The 22876-nt window shown below is 43.4% G+C and overlaps 1 long non-coding RNA gene across 1 annotated transcript; it reads left to right on the forward strand.

The window, feature by feature from the left end:
• Positions 1-15738: 15738 nt before the first annotated feature.
• LOC144770356 (uncharacterized) lies at positions 15739-19457 on the forward strand. The gene is made up of 2 exons (XR_013598869.1): positions 15739-18570; positions 19286-19457. It is a non-coding gene; the product is annotated as an uncharacterized LOC144770356 (long non-coding RNA).
• The last annotated feature ends 3419 nt before the right edge of the window (positions 19458-22876 follow it).

Here is a 22876-nt window from a genome sequence, read left to right on the forward strand (position 1 = left end):
GCGGATCGCCACAGATGCTGCTTCACCTTTGATGTTAGCTAATAATATAGCCAAGACCTGTTTGAAATCTTTCAGTAACTTCATACCAAGATTTAAGGCCAGTTCTGGTCTGTATTCATTTTTAATCTGTTTTAGGACGTCTGGTATTACCGCCATAGACGGAACACCATGTGTTTTTGTGTAGATTAAAGCAAAGACTGTACCCCAAGTGTCACAGTCCTCCATGTGTGGTGCAATCCCCATTGGTAAACAGATTGTCAGAATCCTGTGTTTCTCATGAGATGTACTATCAGGAAATACTGCCTCTATTTGAGTAATTTTGTGGGCTAACCAGAACAGAATTTGTTCCCGTTTTGCGGGCAATTTACCGATTACTGAATGTATAGTCTGTGGTGTGATTTTGTTAGTGTTCCCCTGATGAGGGGTGTGCTGTGGAATCCTTATAGTAGGTTGGACTGTTAAAGTCTGCATGACATATTGAACCAATTGTCTGTGTATTTTTATTAGCTGTTTTAGCTGAGCTAATAGTTCTGGACCTGTCATCCTTTCAATGTCAGGATGTGGTGTGTAGCTGGTAAGTACGGGCCAGGTTGCTCCTGGTCTACCTAGTGGACCGAGCCTGGTAATGTGACTTTGATGTTGTAGGGCGCCATTAAACCAGATCTGATGCTCTTGGTAAGTTAGTGGAATTACAATGTCCTCGAAAGGAACGTATTCCGCTGGAGGTTCCTCTACTATGTAGTAGTGGAACTCGTGTGTTACTGGATTTGCTGTAGGAAACAGAATCCATGAATAGAATACCTCTGTCTGCCGATATTCATGTGCCTCTATTACAAAGATTACTTCACCACCTCTCGATGATACTCCATTTTCTATAAGTTTTATAGTGATTGTTTTTCTTATATTTACCGGGATGAGTATAGCATCCGGGTTATTTTGTTGGAGATTTGTGTTGTCTAAAACTGCCTGAGCTGCTGCTGCAGCTCTCTCCCTTTCGTCGTCACTATCCGTCATTTTTTGACTGAAAGTGTGCAGAGCAAGTTTCAAGGAAACAAAGAATAGGTGCACAATATTTTGGAACACTGTATCCTTCAACGTTGAACAAACCAAAAACTAATACATAGGATTTTCGTCCTACTCAGTTATGGTGGATATTATATCCTTTAACCCACTCCAGACGTCTATTGGAGTATTTTACGGGAAAAAGGGGTCTGTGTGAAAAGTACGATTGAGTTACTCTAATATCTAGCGTTAAATTATCGCCTTACCAAACGTTGGGTGCCATGTAGTGTAGTTCCTATATTCCCAATAGGCTCTGCGCATTGGAATAATATATCCATTAGAGTTGACGTAGGACTGAGGTCCACTAGGTCTTCTATCGAATATACTAGACTTAATTGTGAGTGTGCCAGTTAGCTCAGAGATCACCAGAAACTTTCTCGAATACACAAGGAGGGATAAGTTTCTGATAACCGCATAAACATGACAACTTTGTTTCCCAAGAATAAGAAATCTATCTCTAGAGTCGCGGAAACAATAGATAGTTATTTCACTCAGTCAATCGTGCATGCTTTGTTTAACCAGAGGCGCAGAGAAATAGAGACGGGCGTTTTCAATAAAAGGGTATTTATTGAACAGTCTTCTTTCTCATGCAGAGGAAATGAACTGCTACAATCATAATGGATCACTGACTAAATATCGAATTCCTATATCCAAACAGGTAAGTATCAAAATATCGACCCCAAAATATCGTTTATATATATATACACTATAAAAATATTGAATTTCTTAAAATTAATGTAAAATTAAAAAAATATTAAAAATAAATAGCTAAAATATACTTAAAAATAATTAAATTACCTTAAAATTATTAAATAACTAATTTAACTTACATAAAAAATATATACAATCATATCTGTTAAAACATATATATATATATTAACATAATATTAATAAAAAATACACAATATTATTACCGTAGGATAGCGGAGGTGTAAAAATTACTATTCCCACTCCTGGAAGTGCAACAGTAGGGAAAGCGTTGGATAGCGTAGGGGTAAAAATTACTATTCCCACTCCAGAGAGTGCAACAGTAGGGAAAGCGTTGGATAGCGTAGGGGTAAACATTACTATTCCCACTCCAGAGAATGCAACAGTAGGGAAAGCATTGGATAGCGTAGGGGTAAAAATTACTATTCCCACTCCAGAGAGTGCAACAGTAGGGAAAGCGTTGGATAGCGTAGGGGTAAAAATTACTAATCCCACTCCAGAGAATGCAACAGTAGGGAAAGTATTGGATAGCGTAGGGGTAAAAATTACTATTCCCACTCCAGAGAGTGCAACAGTAGGGAAAGCGTTGGATAGCGTAGGGGTAAAAATTACTAATCCCACTCCAGAGAGTGCAACAGTAGGGAAAGCGTTGGATAGCGCAGGGGTAAAAATTACTATTCCCACTCCAGAGAGTGCAACAGTAGGGAAAGCGTTGGATAGCGTAGGGGTAAAAATTACTATTCCCACTCCAGAGAGTGCAACAGTAGGGAAAGCGTTGGATAGCGTAGGGGTAAAAATTACTATTCCCACTCCAGAGAGTGCAACAGTAGGGAAAGCGTTGGATAGCGTAGGGGTAAAAATTACTATTCCCACTCCAGAGAGTGCAACAGTAGGGAAAACGTTGGATAGCGTAGGGGTTAAAATTACTATTCCTACGCCACACAGTGCAACAGTGGGGAAAGTGTTGGATAGCGTAGGAGTAAAAATTACTATTCCTACTCCTGAGAGTTCAACAGTAGGGAAAGCATTGGATAGCGTAGGGGTAAAAATTACTATTCCTACTCCAGAGAGTGCAGTGTAGGGAAAGCGTTGGATAGCATAGGGGTACATTTTACTATTCCCACTCTAGTGAAAATAAATTAATATAATTCACATATTCATCAATTAATAAAAATTAATTATCAATTAAGAATTAATTAATTACCAATTAAAAATTAATTAACAATTTATTCAAAATAAATACCAATTAATTATTTAACACATTTAATTAGTTATAATTAAATTACTTCCCACCCTATTCCCCTATAATCCCACAACCCGCTACAGAAAATAAATTAATTAAATTCACATAATTATCAATTAATCAATTAATAAAAAATATTTATCAATTAAGAATTAATTAATTACCAATTAAACATTAATTAACAATTTATTCTAAATAAATACCAATTAATTAATTAACATATTTAATTAATTATAATTAAATTACTTCCCACCCTATTCCCCTATAAACCCACAACCCGCTACAGAATTAAATTACACAATAATTAAATAACAAAAAATGAATTACTTAAAATAAATTACAAAAATATATACACTTTTCACACATATACTAACATAAAAAACACTTAAAAAATTGCGATATTATTAAAAAAATCGATATTTTTAATAAACTATATTATGTACTTCGATATTTTGACTGTCTATATTTTTAAAATCGATATTACATTACTTACCTTCAAAACGATATTTTTGATGTCTATATTCTGTCCATTCGATATTTTGTCCATTCTATATTTTGGATTCGATATTTTGACCATTTACCAATCGTAATACTGGTTGCAAAGTACAATGCATACAGTACGAAGAGTATTATAAAATAATACTGAAAAAGCGTAATATGGTTTCTAAGCCATAAAATACATAGAATACATACATTAATAAATAAAGACTAAAAGTACTCAACTGGTGCTTCTAAAATACGCCTACCCGGGTGTACCTAACCTAGGTGTAGTACAAGGGAAGATGTAAGTGAGGTGTGGCTTAGTTTCAGTATTCTTTTGCCAAGAATCTATTCCAAGAATTCTCTAAGGGTCTAATCAGCTCCGTACCTTGGTTTTAGAATGTAGGAGGTCTGGTATCTCTCTCTGAGGACTCGATTTCCCAACAACTCGCAAGGTTAACTTGGAAACGCTGGAGCTGGATTTCTCGGCAAGAGAAAAGACAGCGTCTCTCTCAGTGCGTCTGCTGGAGGGTCGGCTTCCTTCGGCACTTGTTGTAGCAGGGCGTCGGGCAAGTAGATAGTCAAACTGCTCCAAACCACCGTGTGTTTGCTTGGGGAAATGTCAGCATATTTATACCTTGAAGGTGCCGAGTTTGACGTAATGTTGGACATAAGCACGTAATCAAAGACTCAGTTCTTTGAAAACGTCATGAGTTCTTGGACAAATCAATATTCATGCAGGGGGAAGTTCCTGACTGCTGAAGGCGTGTTTTTCCAAGAAATCGTTGTAGATTTTCGGTACTCGTGGAAGTATCCAAGCCGTATTAGGACTACTTAAGCTATGTCTCAATATGGTTATGATTTCTATGCCTATATAAGGGATAGGGTGATTTATACCTATATATGGGCATGAATCGGGAAAATTACACTAGGGTCCTAAATTCGTATACAACACTTTCTCCCGCCAACCTTCAAGAGGTCGACAGGGGCGTCAGGGGAGAGATTCCTCTAAACGCCAATAGCGGCCTCTCGGCTCTGTCTACTGTTTCTTCACCCCCGGTAACATCAGTGGGGGGCAGGATATCACACTGTCTCCGCAGCTGGAAGATCATAACATCAGATCGGTGGGTCCTCAATATCATCCGGTTTGGCCACACATTGGAGTTTCAACACTTCCCACCTTCCAGAGCCCCTTGCGCCACCGAATCAAAACATCTACATCTTCTACGTCTCGAAGCTCATCAACTGCTCAACAAAGGAGCGATAGAGCCAGTACCTCTATCTCAACGAGGAGAAGGGTTCTATTCCATGTTTTTCCTGGTTCGCAAGACGGAGGAGAAATGGCACCCAATTTTATACCTGAGTGAGCTCAACACCTATGTCATAAAACTGTTGTTTCGGATGGTATGCCTTCACGATAGTTTGCGCCTTCTCAATCCAGGGGACTACATGGCGACTCTGGATCTCGAGGACGTATACTTCCACGTTCCGATCCACCCACCTCATAGACGATTTTTATGCTTCACAGTAGCCAGGAGCCACTTTCAATTCAAAGTCCTGCCTTTCGGGCTCAGATCTTACTCCACGGATAATCACAAAGGTATTGGCCCCGGGGGCAGCGTTTCTCAGAAGACAGTCTCTACAAGTTTTTTCCCTGCCTAGATGATTGGTTGATAAAAGCTCCATCTTTTCAAGCAACTACAAAAGCAGTCAAAAGTTGCATTCAACTTTTCAATCATCTGGGTCTTCAACTCAACAAGGACAAGTCGGTCCTTCTCCCATCCAGGTCGGCCAGATTCCTAGGGTCCATTCGGGATATGAGATGCTGCAAAGCTTTCCCATCGGAGGAAAGGCAAAAAAGGCTGATTCTTTCTGCTCGTCAATTGCAAAGAAGACGATCCCTATCGGTCCGTCTATACAAGTCTCTCCTTGGATCGATTCCATCCTGCATACCCTTAATTCCGCATTGCAGACTGCGTATGCGCCCTTTGCAGGAACAACTGGACAGGCAATGGCGCCAGGCAGAAGGGGCGTTTGACGACAAGATAATGGTCACACCTCTTATGAGAGAAGCAGCCAATTGGTGGACGATCAAAGACAATTTCTCGAAAGGTCCCACTTTCAGGATTGCTCCATCCGCCTTGGTTCTGACTAGCTGGAGGGCTAGGGAGCTGTTTTGCAGGACCTACAAGTGAGCGAACATTGGACGCCAGAGCAGCGTACTCTTCACATCAATCTTCTGGAGCTCAGGGCAATCCGTTTGGCTTTGCCGTGTTTCCTTCCAAGGATTCGGAGTTCCACCGTACTGGTCCGTACGGACCACACGATGGCCATGCATTACGTGAACAAACAAGGCGGAACAAGGTCTCAAATTCTTTCAAAGGAGGCCCAGGAGACATGGGATTGCAAAATTCTTTAAAGAATTTCTCTCTCAGCGGAACATCTTCCAGGTACCCTCAACACGACATCGGACACATTGAGTCATCTGAAATCAGTCTGTCTAGAGTGGGAACTGGATCAGGACACTCTCGGCGGCGTCTTCACACGTTGGGGCACTCCTTCCATAGACCTATTTGCAACCCCAGAGAACAGGAAATTCCGGTTCTATGCAAGCAGGGATCACCATCGCGGCTTGTTGGGGAATGCTCTTTTGATGGCCTGGTCAGACGCATTTGTTTACCCCTTTCCTCCAATTCCCCTGATTCCAAGGCTACTCAGGAAAGTCAAGACAGAACCCTGCACAATGATTTTAATTGCACCAGTGTGGCCCCGCCAATTCTGGTTCACAGAGCTTCTCCTGCTCTCTCAAGATCAGCCGGTTCGCCTACGGCCCATTCCATCTCTATCGACAATGTCCCAGGCCCAAGTGTTGCATCCAGATCCGAGCTCTCTCCAGTTGACAGCGTGGCTCCTGAGCACCGAGAATTCCAGAGTTTAAATATCCCTCAGGAGTGTAAAGAAAGTTTATCCCAAGCCCGTGCACCAAGTACAAATAAGACCTATCGGGTGAAATGGAAACGTTTCTGCTTATGGTGCTACCAAGAGAACCTCCATCTGTTCTCTTCTGCTCCTCATCAGATATTGCCTTACATACTCTCTCTGGCTAAGTCGGGCCTGGCCCATTCCTCCATTAAGGTACACTTAGCAGCTATCTCTAGATTCAGGCGGATAGCCTCAGGTCCTTCTTTCTGGTCCGCTAGGAATTTCAAACAATTCCTGAAAGGTCTTTTCAGGGTTTTCCCTCCAGTTCGGCCTCCGCCTCCGATGTGGCAACTCAACGTGGTTCTGGCTCATCTCATGAGACCTCCATTTGAGACTATTCACAGAGCGGATCTTAAGTTTCTATCATGGAAAGTGGCCCTCCTTTTAGCTTTGATGTCAGCTAGGAGGTTTGGGGAACTGCAATCTTTCACCATTGTGGAACCTTTTTTACAGTTCAAAAACAACACTAATTCTAAGAACAAATCTGAAATGTATTCCAAAGTTCCCTTCGGATTTCCATTTGAACGAACCAGTAGTTCTGAAATCTTTTTTCCCTCGACCTACGTCTCCAGCAGAAAGGTCTCTGCATTCCTTGGACGCCCAGAGGTGTCTGAAACTTTATTTTGAACGCACAAAGGATTTCAGGAAATCTTCACAACTCTTTGTTGCTCATAGTGCTCCTCGAAAAGGGTTTCCCCTTTCAAAACAAGGAATCTCACGTTGGACTTCAAGTGCAATTCACTATTGCCACCAAGCGGCGGATAAGCCGTTAGAAAACATGTACGATCTCACTCCACAAGATCAGTTTCATCTTCTTCTGCTCTCTTCGCTGAAGTTCCTATCAAGGATATTTGTAGGACAGCTACATGGAGCAGTGCCTACACGTTCACAAATCATTACTGCTTGGACTCTTCCACAAGGAGTGAGGCGGCAGCGGGACAGGCAGTCCTGAGGAATCTATTCCAATGAGTGGTGAGCTTTCACTTCTCTCCCTCCTTCCTGTTATTGCACATTTTTGTATCTGATAATGTTTACTGACTACTGTTTCAATGTCTATTTACTTCGTATGAATATATGCATACTGAGATATTTTGATATTTATGTCACCAAATGTGCTTTCATTGCTTACTGCTAGCTACTCTGATACAAGCTATGGGAATCTATGAAAGTTCCAATACTGGGGCAAGAAAACAAGTTACTTACCTGTAACTTTGGTTCCCCAGTATTGATAACTTTCATAGATTCCCATGCGCCCACCCTCCTCCCCTGGGAAAGCTCAGCCTTCTGCAGATGTGGTTACTGTTACACAATGGCTACGAAAATCTGAGGCTCTAAGGATCTCTCAGGAGGGTTCTATGGGATGAGGCTAATCTGATTGGTTGTTGCAGGTTTTTGTTCTCTTACAAAAAGAGGTGGATATGCTACAAAATGAGGTGAGGCCTAGGACTTTCTTTCTCTTTTGTACCTACTGCTATGGTATTTTTTGTTTACCGAGGCTCCCATTCCGACGACAGGGAATGATACAAGCTATGGGAATCTATGAAAGTTACCAATACTGGGGAACCAAAGTTACAGGTAAGTAACTTGTTTTCTTTCTCAGTATGGGAAAAGATCAGAGAAGCGATGTTGAAAACCCTTAAAACATGCAAGTTAGTAGGTTTTCACAGACTCAAAAGGGCATTCTAACCCTGGAACTATTGCGGACCACTACCTTCAGCCCCATTATGTAGATCTGCAGAAATGTAGCAACAAAAGGGGATCGCAAGTATTCAAATACTCCCATGGTATGAGCCCTGCCATAATTAGAGAGGTTATATCAGAGCTCTTATATATGGAGATTGCTGCCATAATTTGTCGCAACGCTACATGGCACTAAAGGGACAAGTGGATTTTGTTACAGGACAAGATGGGCTGCATGACTTTCATGGCTCGCGCCGGTACGGCCACAGCTTACATTAACTCCGTGGTCACTCCCTATCTCCCTTGCCGTAATCTTTGTTCGGCTACTCAGACCCTCCTCAAAGTCCCCCGCTTTCGAAAGTCCAGAGTGGGTGGCAACAGGTTTTCCATTCTTGCCCCCCGTTTCTGGAACAGCCTCCCCATGACTATCAGGTCCATGACAGTATACCTGCATTTCCGCAAAGCACTCAAAACCCACCTCTTCACCCAAGCATTCCCCCGATAGTAACTCTCCGGTGCTCCCCCTCCTCCGCCGCTCAGTCTTCCAGCGCCAGGAAACCGCTTGGTAGCAAAGCGCTCTATAAATCTTTTTAAATTCAAATTCAAATTCAAGTAGATCTCTGAAGCAACCTTCCCCATGGACAAGTAGATATTTTATTAAATTCCACACCCCTGGTCAGAGTGCGCGTTACTTTGCTAGGGCACACAGAGGAGGAGATATATGAAAAATATAGGCTGAATGCTGCCACAATCTTAGGTCTCATTGCTGAGTTAGACCCAATACTACAGCACCAGACGCGTAGGACACATGCCATACGCACCCATGTGCAGGTCCTGTGTTCCCTGCATCTCCTAGCTTCAGGAAACTTCCAGGGAGTAATTGCTGCAGCTGGAGGTGTTTCTCAGAGTGCACTATCACACTTTTTTTTATCTGTTTCCTAAATGCCATGTTGCAGAGGATACAATACCACATTAGGTTCCCCACAGCAACACAGGAAATGATGCAAACTAAATTAGATTTTTATCAGGTTGCACAATTCCCACACATGATTGATTGCATTGATGGGACGCTTGTACCAAAATGTCCCCCCTCAGTGAATGAGTACATCTACAGAAACCGTAAATCTTACCATTCACTGAACATCCAAGTAGTCTGCAACTCGAAAACAATTATCACAGACATAGTGGCAAGGTACCCTGGCAGTGCACATGACGCATACATCTTCCGGCATAGTGGCATACACAGATGTCTTGCGGGTGAATTTGGAGAAGGATATTTGCTAGGTAAACAGATTTAAAACTGTTGTGCACACCTGTCCACCATGGTGACCCATACCAGTGACTAATGTATATTTAATTTTCACATCCTGAGGGTGATAGTGTATACGCTGTGAGGTCTTTCATCCTCACTCCCTATCTAAATCCATCTACAGAAAGGGAGCAGCTATACAATCAGGTACACATTGCGACCCGCAATGTGATTGAGAGGACATTTGGTGTACTCAAATCCAGGTTTCACATCCTCCACAAAACAGGTGGGGCTTTACAGTATAGGCCAGAGACATGCTGTAAAATTGTTGCAACATGTTCTATGTTGCACAACATAGCCACTAATGGGGCATTCTCCTAGAAGACTCTGATAGCGAACCAGATCTCGACAACCAGCCAAGACAACCACCCCAAGCAGTATGCGGTCCAAATGCAGCAGAGGGGAGACAGAGATGGGCAGAAATCACGCAACATTAATTCTAAGATGAGTAATGACAAAACAACAAAGAATTTGCTCAAATATTTATTGTGCTAGTTGTGTGGATGTGTTGATGTACACATACCATGTGCAGTGTGGGTACAGACAATTAAAAGTCATTGCCTTGGAACTGCAATTTCTGTGTGCACAAGATACACATTTCTGGTTACGTCACCATATTGTAAGGTGTCCAAATGTCTATTTCTTCCGCCCATGCACTCTTGTAGGCCTTTCTGTAGGCTCAGCTACATCCCTCATTGTGCCTTCTGTGCTGGCATGACTCCTGGTACTGCGCCTCCTGCTATGTGCCACAGGTTCCAGTAGGCTGCTGAGGATGGAGGCCTCCTCCTTGTCCCCCCTGCATGCATGATGTTTCCATTAGCTGCTGCTGTCTGTAGTCCTTCAACAACAGTGGTGACCTGGATGAGGCCCCGGCCACATCCCCGCGGCAGTGGCTCATCTCCACCTGCATGCTGACCGCATGCCTGGAAAACTGAGCTGTTGTGGTACTCAACCTATTTATTGCCCTTGTGTAATTGTGCATGCGTCCCATAGAATGGTGATGCCTCCTGCCATTTGAGACATGCTCAGCCTGGATGACCCTTCACATGTCTTCAATGGAGTATAGCCATTAATATTAATATATTCGACTTTGGGAGATGGAATTGAAGGGTTCTGACTAACTGCAATTATAATGAATTTGTATTAAGACTTTTAAGACATATTTGAACATGTTCTGATCAACTGCGATTCTCAAGAATTGTATTAAGATGGGATGTGAAAGCATGGTATGTTCTCACAAGACAGTCATGGGCACCAGGTGCACAGCATAGAATTATTGTTATGTTGGTACAAGGGAATTTTATACCCTTGGAACCAGGGAGGATTCAAACATTAGATATAGGCAGGCATCACTGTTTAAGAATAGAGTTAATGTAATTATTGTGGGGACACTGATGAATTCTTGTTTTTGAAAAAAAGGAACACCAGTAATTTGTTCATTAATTTATTGTATTTTCTTTTAATTTACAGCCCTGATGATGTCCAAGTGTGGACGAAACGCGTTGGCTGATTGATGTGCTACTATATTGTGTGGATCTAACAATTTGAAAAGGTTTTTGAAATAAGCCACAGAGTTTGAAATTCATCAAAGACTGCCTATGAACCTTTTTTTTGCACACAACCATTACTTGAATATTAGATTTGTGAACATTTTGAACCGAGGCGCTCCTTTCAGGATAGGTTATGAATTCTTGTTGATTAGTGGCCCAGTGGCAGTGGGACCATTAAAAGTTGAGCGTGGATGAACTACCTAATCGACTAACCGGTATTACACACCAGTACGCACACCTCCTAGCCCTCACTGCCTATCAAGTTGGATGAACTTGGAAGACAAGATCACACTTTACATCTAAGCCAGTGAATACTTCTAATGGTGGTGCAAGCAGATAATCCCCTTTTAGGAATGCCTTTTCATGAGGATGTTCCCGCTCAGCCAATAGTGTCAGATGCCTCTCTGTTGGGAAGCGCACATGGATCACCTAAAAATCCAGGGAATATGGTCAACGAAGGAAAAAACTTGTCATGTCAACCTCTTTGAACTACAAGCTCTTCATTAGGTGTTGAAGTCTTTCCAGCCATCCTTCAAAACAGCACCCCTTCTTGTTCAGATAGACAACACAACATCAATGTACTTTAACCACATCAATGCTGATGACGGAACCGCTCCATCATCAGCCGTGGTGGCGCTGTGCTGATGACGGAGCGGTTCCGTCATGGCCCGCCCGACGCGCCTGCGGCGCGTTCTATTGAGCGGGCGGGGCCATGACGGAACCGCTCCGTCATCAGCACAGCTCACCCGAGGCTGGTGACGGAGCGGTTCCGTCACCAGTGTGTGAGCACCACGCGGCCCCCTGCCCCTTAGCTGAATAGCCGCCGCAGCGAAGGTGATTTGAACAAACAAGGGGCGGAGAAGGTCCAGAGCCTTGGCTCAAGAATCCCAAACAATATGTAATTGGTTGCTAGCCAGAGATCTGAGAATCACCGCAACCCATCTTCTGGGGGTACAGAATGTTCAAGCAGAAACCCTGAGCTGGTTTCTTACAGAAAATCATGAGTGGGCTATACACAATAATGTTGTTCAAGAGATCTTCTGCATGTTATGTTATGCTATGTTATTAGTATTTTTAAAGCGCAAACTGCTACCCGAAGGTGTCCTGGTGCTGTCTACAAAACCTCCCAAAGAGACCTACCACGGATTAAACGCCAAAAAGCCAGGTTTTTATGGCTTTCCTGAATGCCAGTAGATCGGTGCTATTTCTAAGATGAAATGGTAGGGCGTTCCATGCCTTGGCTGCCCCTGCCAAAAAACTCCTACCTCCCCAGCTGGCTTTTATAGAGCTAGGGACTGTTACCATTTCGCTCCATGTGGGGTTTTCCTCACATGATTTATTGACAACCCCAGAAAACAAAAAATGCCCCAAATCCACCTCGAGGTACTGTTAGTCAGAGATATTGGGGAATACCCTATGGATCAACTGGTTTGGCAATTTCTCTCTGCTTTACCTCTGATTCCCTCTAATTCCAAAAGTAATCTTCAAGCTGTTTTCTTGTAGGCCAGAACAATCTTGATAGTTTCAGTGTGATCCAGACAATGATGGTTCACAGACCTTCTGCAAAGGTTTAAGCGTCCACACATGAGGCTTCCATATAGATTGGACCTGCTTATGAAATTCGGAGTCCAGATGGTTAATCCCATTCTCTCCTCTTTTAGTTTGCCAGCATGGCTCCTGAGCTTGTGAAATATGGACTTGGCCAAGATGGCAGACAGTTGATGTGCGCTTTTTAGCATCTCCATCCCTGCCACTTCATTAGCACTGGTAAGTGCCTTTCCTACCAGCCCTGAATCGTCCCCTAAGCCTTCTCTAACTGAGAGCCACCAAGGGACACTAGAAGGGAGGCTACAGACACCGTCTTCCGTGGGGATCCAGCCTTTTGAGGGACACCTGCGGGAGACGAGTGCTGCGCTTCGCGGCAAGATGGCGACTGCTGTGCTGGACTGAGGCACTATGATTCTTTCTGCCCTAGCTTTCAGGTCAGCATTCGGAGGGTCCCATAACCACAGCCCGCTGTGCCTTCCGGAGATTGGGCTTCGCAAGAGACCCCGCCGGGGGTGAGAGAGTGAATGGCCTCCAGGCCTGGCTGACTATGTGAGGCCGGGGCGGCTGAGGGTTCCCAGCGGTCCCACTGCCCCTTTTACACTGGGGCAGGAGGAAGTTGTTGCTGGGGCTCTCCCCGCTACGGGCAGTGGAAACACGGTGGTGGTGCGTCCCCGTGCTGGGACTTCTGTAAAGGCGATATAGACTGCCTAGAGATGGGCTGCCCCACTACGCAACCTCGACCTAGGTTCCCGGTGTGGCTCTCTTCTGACCCAAAAGGCCCTTGAACTGCTAACCTAAGCTTACCCAAGCGGCTGCCAACTCCATTGCTGGGCCCCATCGGACGGAAACCTGAGCGTGAACCTTGTGGGTATCTCCACTACCTCTCCTGCAGCCTGTACCCACCTGCCACCCACAGGGTACCCCGCAGCCCCCCACATAAACCTCTTGGCGGTACCCTGATTGCTGGCTGGCTACTGGGTAGTGAGGGGGATCCCTAGTGACGGAGGGCCCACTGTGTCAGGCTCCTGGCCTGGAACCACTGACCTACTGCTCCTGGACAACTGCTGCATGGGATTTGACAGCACACCCTTGGCTGTTCCATCTAAAGGAGGGTCCCCTCCCCATATCCTGCACTGAAGGAGAGGACATTCGGGCCCCTCGCCCCCCTGGAGACTCCAGATGAGTTACAGGCCTTGCCTGGGTTGCATAGGACCTCGCTGCCTGCATCTGAGAGTTGTGGGATCTCGAGTTCGTGGCTGACCGCTAGGCCACTTTGCTCCTTTCCTGCCAGGGACCAAGAGCTGTACGTGGTCAGGCCTAACCATGTGGAGCGACGCAGCCTTCACAACTCACCATCGCCTGTACCCTACTGGGGCTCGATCTCAGAGGACCGGGTGAGGACCTGGCCCTCTGCGTGGGGTGACGCAGTGGGTTTGGGTATTTTCCAGGGCCTAGAAAGATGCTTTTCCTCTCCTCGCCCGCTTTGGGCCAGGCCTGCTTCATTCAAGTCCCTGAATGTTGCCTCCCTGCATGGCTAGTTACCTTACTCCCGGATTGCCCCCTTCACAGACATGCCATTCTGACACCCACAGGGACAAGCTAGCTAGAACTCCTTGCAAACTGCACTCTGCTGATAGTGGTTAAATTGGCACATGTGAATACACAGCCTGGGGCTGGCACCGTAGTATGAGGTAAAGAGGCGCCTAATTAGATGGAGCCAAGTTGGTCCTCTCAAGGCTTTGGGGGGCCCTAGCTCATGCACCCCCACCGGAAGATCACAGTTGACTGGATACCCTTTCCAACATCTTCCTTATAGATGGTCACCACTATGTCCTCTGTCAGGGTGAAAAAAGTCTGCTTCGTTTGGGGCATGCTGACTAGGCCTGCTGGGGGAGCAGTGGGCCACAAGGCACCTACACCCAATGCAGGTCATCTCCCGGAGCAGGACTATATGGGGGAGCCATTGAGCTGGTCTTTCCTAGAGTGCTTATTCTCAGCACTACAGAAAAATCTGCAAGTGGTGAAGTAGGAACTCTCAACTGACCTGTGCGAAGTTCGCCAGGACTGGGAGGAGATGGGAGACAGGGTCCCTGACCTGTAGCAACAAGAGTCCAGACAGGTAGAGGAGGTTGAGTGGTTGGACCAGGAAGTTCTCCGCCTAAAGGAACAACAACTCGACCTCCAAGCCCATGCGGAGGACTTAGAGAACTGCTTCTGGCATAATAATATATACATAAAAGAGGTCTCAACCCATGCAGGAGGAACTGACTTGGGAGGGTATGCTGAAGCCCTATTCCTGCAATCTTTGGGGCCTCAACAGACACAGATATGAAGCTGGATTGTGTCTATCATGTGGGTCCGCCTAAAACAGACAAACCCCTCCATTAGACATCTTGGTTTGAGTTTAAGTTTTTCAGCTGAAGGAGAGCATCCTGAGCAAAGCTCGAGAGACTCACCTGATCCAGTTCAGAGGGCATACTCCAAGATCTGGCGTCTATCACCCTTCAGAGGTGCCGAAGTTAAAAATATCGTTTTTTTAAATGTATTATTAATAATGTAAAAACAATTTTAAAATACATATGATTTAACAAATTATAAATATAAACATTAAAACATATTTAAAAAATACATATAAAATAAATTAAAAACTCGACATATAAATTAATATATATACTTACTCCACATATTGCAACAGTAGGAAAAGCGGTGGATAGCGTAGGGGTAAAAATTACTATTCCCACTCCAGAGAGTGCAACAGTAGGGAAAGCGTTGGATAGCGTAGGGGTAAAAATTACTATTCCCACTCCAGAGAGTGCAACAGTAGGGAAAGCGTTGGATAGCGTAGGGGTAAAAATTACTATTCCCACTCCAAAGGGTGACACAGTAGGGAAAGCTTTGGATAGCGTAGGGGTAAAAATTACTATTCCCACTCCAGAGGGTGCAACAGTAGGGAAAGCGTAAGATAGCGTAGGGGTAAAAATTACTATTCCCACTCCAAAGGGTGCAACAGTAGGGAAAGTGTTGGATAGCGTAGGGGTAAAAATTACTATTCCCACTCCAAAGGGTGCAACAGTAGGGAAAACGTTGGATAGCGTAGGGGTAAAAATTACTATTCCCACTCCAGAGGGTGCAACAGTAGGGAAAGCGTTGGATAGCGTAGGGGTAAAAATTACTATTCCCACTCCAAAGGGTGCAACAGTAGGGAGAGCGTAGGATAGCGTAGGGGTAAAAATTACCATTCCCACTCCAAAGGGTGCAACAGTAGGGAAAGCGTTGGATAGCGTAGGGTTAAAAATTACTATTCCAACTCCAAAGGGTGCAACAGTAGGGAAAGCGTAGGATAGCGTAGGGGTAAAAATTACCATTCCCACTCCAGAGGGTGCAACAGTAGGGAAAGCGTTGGTGTAAAAATTCCTATTCCCACTCCAGAGAGTGCAACAGTAGGGAAAGCATTGGATAGCGTAAGGGTAAAAATTACTATTCCCACTCCAAAGGGTGCAACAGTAGGGAAAGCTTTGGATAGCGTAGGGGTAAAAATTACTATTCCCACTCCAGAGGGTGCAACAGTAGGGAAAGCATTGGATAGCGTAGGGGTAAAAATTACTATTCCCACTCCAAAGGGTGCAACAGTAGGGAAAACGTTGGATAGCGTAGGTGTAAAAATTACTATTCCCACTCCAGAGGGTGCAACAGTAGGGAAAGCGTTGGATAGCGTAGGGGTAAAAATTACTATTCCCACTCCAAAGGGTGCAACAGTAGGGAAAGCGTAGGATAGGGTAGGGGTCAAAATTTCCATTCCCACTCCAAAGGGTGCAACAGTAGGGAAAGCGTTGGATAGCGTAAGGGTAAAAATTACTATTCCCACTCTAGAGGGTGCAACAGTAGGGAAAGCGTTGGATAGCGTAGGGGTAAAAATTACTATTCCCACACCAGAGGATGCAACAGTAGGGAAAGCGTGGGATAGCATGGGGGTAAAAATTACTTCCCACACTACTCCCCCTTTAACACACAACACACTACACATACAAAAAAACTTTAATAAATTAATATTATTAAATTGATGTAATTATAAATTAACTAATTAACACATATTAATTGCCAATTAATAATTAATTACCAATTAATAATTAATTAACAAGATATTTAGAAGAATAAACAATATTTATTAATACATTTATAATTAATATTATGAAATATTTAAAAAAACTAATTACCAATTAATTAATTAACAATTAATGAACAATGAATACCAATAAATAAATACAATATCTTTAATTAATTTAATTTAATTATGTCACACCCTATTCCCCTATAAACACACAACCCACTACACATAAATAAATCACACAAAAAATGTAATTGTCATTTAATCACTTAATAATAATTAATTACCAATTAATTATTAATTAACAATAACAAAAAAATAAAAATGACTACATTAACTCTTATTAATTTAATTAACTAATTAATAATAATTAATTACCAATTAATTATTAATTAACAATAACAAAAAATAATAAACATTACTACATTAACTCTACTTAATTACATGAACTAATTAATAATAATTAATTACCAATTAATTATTATTTAACAATAACAAAAAATAATAAATATGACTACATTAACTCTAATTAATTAAATTAACTAATTAATAATAATTAATTACCAATTCATTATTAATTAATAATTATTTATTAATCAAAAATATTTTAAGAAATATTAATTAATTAATTATAATTAAATTACTTCCCACCCTATTTCCCTATAAACCCACAACCCGCTCCGACACTAAAACGCAAAATGTAAACAAAATTACTAATTTCTAAACATACATTAAAAAACATGTTTAACAAACATATAAACAACATAATAAAATACATAACACTAAACAAAATTTCGATATCAGTAACATACATACCTTAATATCGATATTTTGTCTATTGATATTATTGCACATCGATATTCTATACCATTGAAATTAAAACATCGATATTATTGTACATCGATATTTTAATTTCGATATTTTCTCTCTCTACCTTTGCCATTAGATGATCCTGTTCTGTGTACCTTTCAACCATGTGATAGTTGTCACCAACCTATATCTCGGATATTTTGTTAGGTGTGTGGGGGGTATGTGATGTTTGAACACATGGACAGTGACAGACACCAGTGACTAGTTACAGTACAGCACTGTCATTGTTGGTCAACCATATCAATGTGACATGTCTGGTAAGGGTCACATAGCTGTGCTCTTTATCTAGGATCAACCTTACGCCTCAGACTTCATTGTGTCTTGATTTAATGTTGCAAGTGTGTAGCTGCATGTTTCTTCATACATTGGAAAGTGTCCTCAAATATGTTTCCACTAGTAACATAGGTACCACAGGAGACCAGCAGTCCCCAGGCCATTCCCGGACCTCCAGACCATGGAAGAACTGGATAGCATCAGGCAGTACAGCTTCACCAGGCCACTCATTGTGGAGTTGGAAGACTAGTTGGCCCCACATTTGCAACCTGGACGCCCATATCCCTTTGCACTGACCCCCAAGCTGAAGGTAATGGCAACCCTACATTTATTTGCCACAGGGTCCTTACAGTATACTGTGGCTACTGCTGGTGGGATGTCCCAAACAATGTTCAGCCTTGTGCTGCGGGATGTGTTGGAGGCATTGTTGACATTTCTGAACCTCTACATCAAGTTACCAACACCAGGACAGGTGACAGACATAAAGGGGGAATTTATGCATTGGAGCGGATGCCACGTGTCATTGGGGCCTTTGATGGAACACATGTGGCTTTGATTCCACCACAAGGCAGTGAACATACATACAGGAATTGTAAGCATTACCACTCCATAAATGCCTTGGTGGTATGTCTGTCTGACATGATGATCTCACATGTCTGTGCGCATTTCCCGGGATCAGCACAGGATGCATGTATAATGAGAAATATCGGGATCCCCCACTTGATGTCTCAGCTACAACCGGAGCTTGCCTGACTTGTTGGTAGGTCATGTTGTTTGTCTCTGTTGTGTGTTGCTTATAGGTCAGTGTGTTCCCTGTTTTCAGACAGCTGAAGTATTTTCTGTGTTCAGTGTAGTCGACTCTGGATACCTCAACCTACTGTGGTTGCTAACACCACTCCGGAACCCTGTCACCCCTGCTGAGGTTTGTTTCAATTAGGCACATGGGTGGACCAGGTGAGTGTTGAGCGGACATTCGGTCTTCTGAAGACTAGATTCCGCTGCCTGGACCAGACAGGAGCTGCCCTCCAATATTTCCCATTTAAGATGTGTAAGATCATCCTTGCATGTTGCATGGTCCACAACTGGCAGTGAGGAATCAGCTTCCGGTCATACAAGATGACGGAGACCAGCAGCCTCCAGCAAGGGAGGATCCAGGACTGGGACATGTTGCCAGTGATGAGGAAGAGGAGGATGTTCAGAGACAGCTCATCAACAACTTTTTCACATGATGAGCACTTTGGTTGCATGATATGTGTCAGTAGTACAATATGTTTGTATAGGTGTGTGTGTGTATGCTACTTAACATGTTCATTTGTGTTGTTTAAGGTCTACTAAGTTTGTAGGGTCCCGGATAGAGTGGTAACATGAATCCTAGCTAGTGTTCACATGTACAAATTGGTGAATCTGATCAGTCTCTTGGAAATATGGGCAGATTATTACTGATTTGCTGACTGTTCTATGTATCTCCTTTCCAGGGTCCTATTGCTGGCACATGGAGACTTGTGACCTCCTAGACCCACGATGCAGTGACAGATTGCAAGTTCCCTTTGTAGCAGGATTCTGTGCCATACACTATCTTCAGAACTGATGCTCACTGTTTGTCTGATGGCACCAGGTTGTGCCTGTGGAATAAACCTATGCTCAACATTGTGGTGTGCCTTGTCTGTTTACTCACATCCCACATTCATTTACTTTCTGTATATATGTCCTGATGATCAGTTTTTCTGACCATGATTATTCTTTGTGCATTGCAATGTCGTTTCATTCAAAAACAGTGGAGGCAATAATGATCTATACCATGTTCCATGGGTGTTGTGATTACCTTGTTGTGTGTATCTCTCATGCTGTGTCATGTTTCATCTACTCACAAGCCAGTATGTGAATTCCTGACGTTTTTTCTCAGCCAATGGCGTTGTCATTCCCTCATTAGCATTTTTGTGTCTCTTTTGAATCAGAACAATAGGGCTTCATTCCCGACATGAGTACGTATGATGTGCAGAGTGATTTATTTCGGTGCATGTGTTGATCTCGACAGAAAGGGATAATGCTAAACAAAATTATGATGGACAAAGTTCACAAAGGAGTTGGTAGTGCCAGCAGATGACATTTTCAGAGGCAAGCCCACAGTCATTTGAGTTATTGGTCCAATTTAGACCATCCATTCAATGTGGGAGAGTTCAGTGGCAGTCAACAAAGTGAACGCTTACCACACAATGGAGGATATCAGGAACAGGTTGTCACTTTCTGGGGGGATGCATAGCCATCGGTCTCTCATGTGTCCCTCTTCCGACGACCCCTCTTACGTTTTTCTGGTGTACTATCAGGCACAGGCTGCCGGGGACTCTCTGCCAGAGTCAACATTCCTTTCTGTGGCAGTTGCTGATGTAGAAGCAACAGATGTAGTGGGCACACAGGGAGGTGGGGTCATGTTGTTGGCAATCTGGCAGAGGCAGGTGAGTATGTCCCTATGCACAGCAGTCAGGTCATCCATTTTTGCCATGTAGGAGTCCATTCTGGACATTTGTTCATCCATTTTGACATAATGGGCAGCCTGCTGCTATTGCATGTCCTTGAGGGTCCCAACTACCTGGCCAAAGTCTTCTGTGCATTCTTGGTTTGAACTGAGAATGCGTGATAGATGTGTGTCTGCTTCCTCATCAGCACCTGCAGCATACCAACATCTGTCCCCACACCCCCTCCCACCACCCCTACCCACACACGCCTGACCAATAGTTGCAGGCACAGACAACATTGAATCCTTTTTGAGAGAATTTCTGAGCCATCTCCGAATAAACTTGGCCACATGTTCCTATGGAAACCATTGAGTGCTTCTGGTTTGTGAAATATTGAGGGGGGAGAACATCTCTTCACCCAGGGGGTTGAGGATAACATCTTTTGAGGAGGAAGCAAGTTGTTTGTCAGGTTGAGTTTCAAAATCAAGATCCTCATCGTCTAAATCAAAGACAAATTCACCGTTAGGGTTAGAAAAAATTATTTCATCTTCAGAATCAGTCTCTGGAGTATTAAGAGCACTTTCCAAATTTGTGCCGCTAGGGACACCCATCTTATTTGCGCCACGAAGGGCAGCCGTAGTATTTGTGCCGTGTGGAACACCTGAGTAAATTGTGCCGCAAGGGACAGCAGTAGGTATTGAGGTACGAGGACCTCCTTGAACATTTGAGGTGTAAGAACCTCCCAATGCATTTGAGGTGCTAGGACCTGCGATAGTACTCCTCAAGGGCTGAGAGTGGTTAGATTTTTGGCTCTTTTTCCGTAGGAAATATTATGAGTAGTGAGCTTGTCACAACATCCCCTTGATCATGGGAAAGGGATCTTTTAGAGGACATAACCTCTTTTAGAGTGTCCATCATAACAGATCTCATTTCCTTCTGAATACAATTTTTGAAAGATTCTTTAGAAATATTGGGGGAGCTTTGAGCAGTGTCATTAGAGTCAAAGTCTGACATCACTGCTGAAAGGGGAGTAAAAATATAGCCACAAGAGTATTAAATAAATTGAAGGGCTGATATATAAATAGAGTAAAAATATAGTAGGCTTAGAAAAAGCTAATTCTCCTTTTGTTTATATATAGAGAAATATAAAAGAATTAAATTATCCTTTTTTTTTTTCATATGTCCGCTTGATTTCCTAAAAAGACGAGCAATGCGGGTAAAGATGAAAAGATAGGTAAAGTCACAGCGTCAGCCAGAGTCGAGCAGCTGATGATGTGTTTAGTTAGAGGAGTGCACCCTGGAAACGCGACAGCGTATCGTCGTCGTTGCCAAGATGCACTCCTCTAATGAGGAAGGGAGCGATGTCAACGCTCGAGTCAGGAGCGGCCGGGGAATATTAAATGACGCTCGTAATACTAAATAAGGTACGAACGGAGCGCATGGGTAGGCGAGGTATTTGTTTAAGCCATGAGCTAGTTTTTTTTTAAAAGGGCGTGAAATAGTCGGCCCGTCCAATTTAGAATTCTGCCCACCTGACCATAACTTTGGTGGTAGATCCTAGAGGGGGTGCAGGAGGGGCGGGTAGAGCAATGACCATATATTGGACATCAGAGGGAGGGAGGGCGGGGGAAGCGGGGTAGACGATCCCCAGTGAAAAACAATTTATTTATGCCTTTTTATATAGCGCGGACTTTACCCGAAGGTGTCAGAGCGCTTTACAATAGAAACAGAACTGATACATGAGAAAATTCCATGTGAACAAAATACAAAAGCAAACGTTACATTAAATGAAGCAAAGTTGACAATTTTGAGCCAGCAAAATACAAGAGGTAAATGACAATCGTGTGCCAACAAAATACAAGAGGTAGCAAACGGTGCATTACAAAAGTGACAATCGTGAGCCAACAAAATACAAGAGGTAGCAAACGGTGCATTACAAAAGTGACAATCGTGAGCCAACAAAATACAAGAGGTAGCAAACGGTGCATTACAGGAGGAAAAAGTGACGTGTGCCGGTTACAAAAGCGTACAAGATAAACATAAAGGTATAATACTGCAATATAAGGAGGACACTCAAGCACAAGAACAAACGTTACGTAAGCACTGGTGGCACTTGTGCAGGTATCGAAAACAACCAAATGTAAGAGGTAGAAAACAGTGTGTTACAAGAGAAAGTGACAGGTGCATGTTACACACGAGTACAAAACATGGGTAGAAGGATAACACTGCAAAAAATGGCGAACTCTCAGACCACATGAACACACTGGGAAGACACTTCCATAGTCAAGTTAGTAGATTAACTAAATGGAAGGGTATTCTTCAGATAATAGAGAGGGCAAGGATTACATTTGGAAGTGTCTTTGCAGGAGGAGAACTTTGAGGTCAGATTTGAAGGCCTGGGAGGAGGTGGTGGTCCGGAGCTGAGGCGGAAGTGAGTTCCAGATTCTCACTGCGCCGCCGGAAAAGGATTGGGCCATCGATCTTTCCTTCTTGAAAGTGGGAGGTTCAAGCAGTAGATTTTCCGCATTTCGTGATGGTCTAGAGCCTCCAGAGAGTTTCAGCTTATTCGCCAGGTAGCGCGGGGAGGAGGAGTGCAAGGCTTTGTGGGTGATG

The sequence above is a fragment of the Lissotriton helveticus genome, chromosome 1_1 (assembly GCF_964261635.1).
Source record: "Lissotriton helveticus chromosome 1_1, aLisHel1.1, whole genome shotgun sequence".
NCBI classification, from domain to species: domain Eukaryota; kingdom Metazoa; phylum Chordata; class Amphibia; order Caudata; family Salamandridae; genus Lissotriton; species Lissotriton helveticus.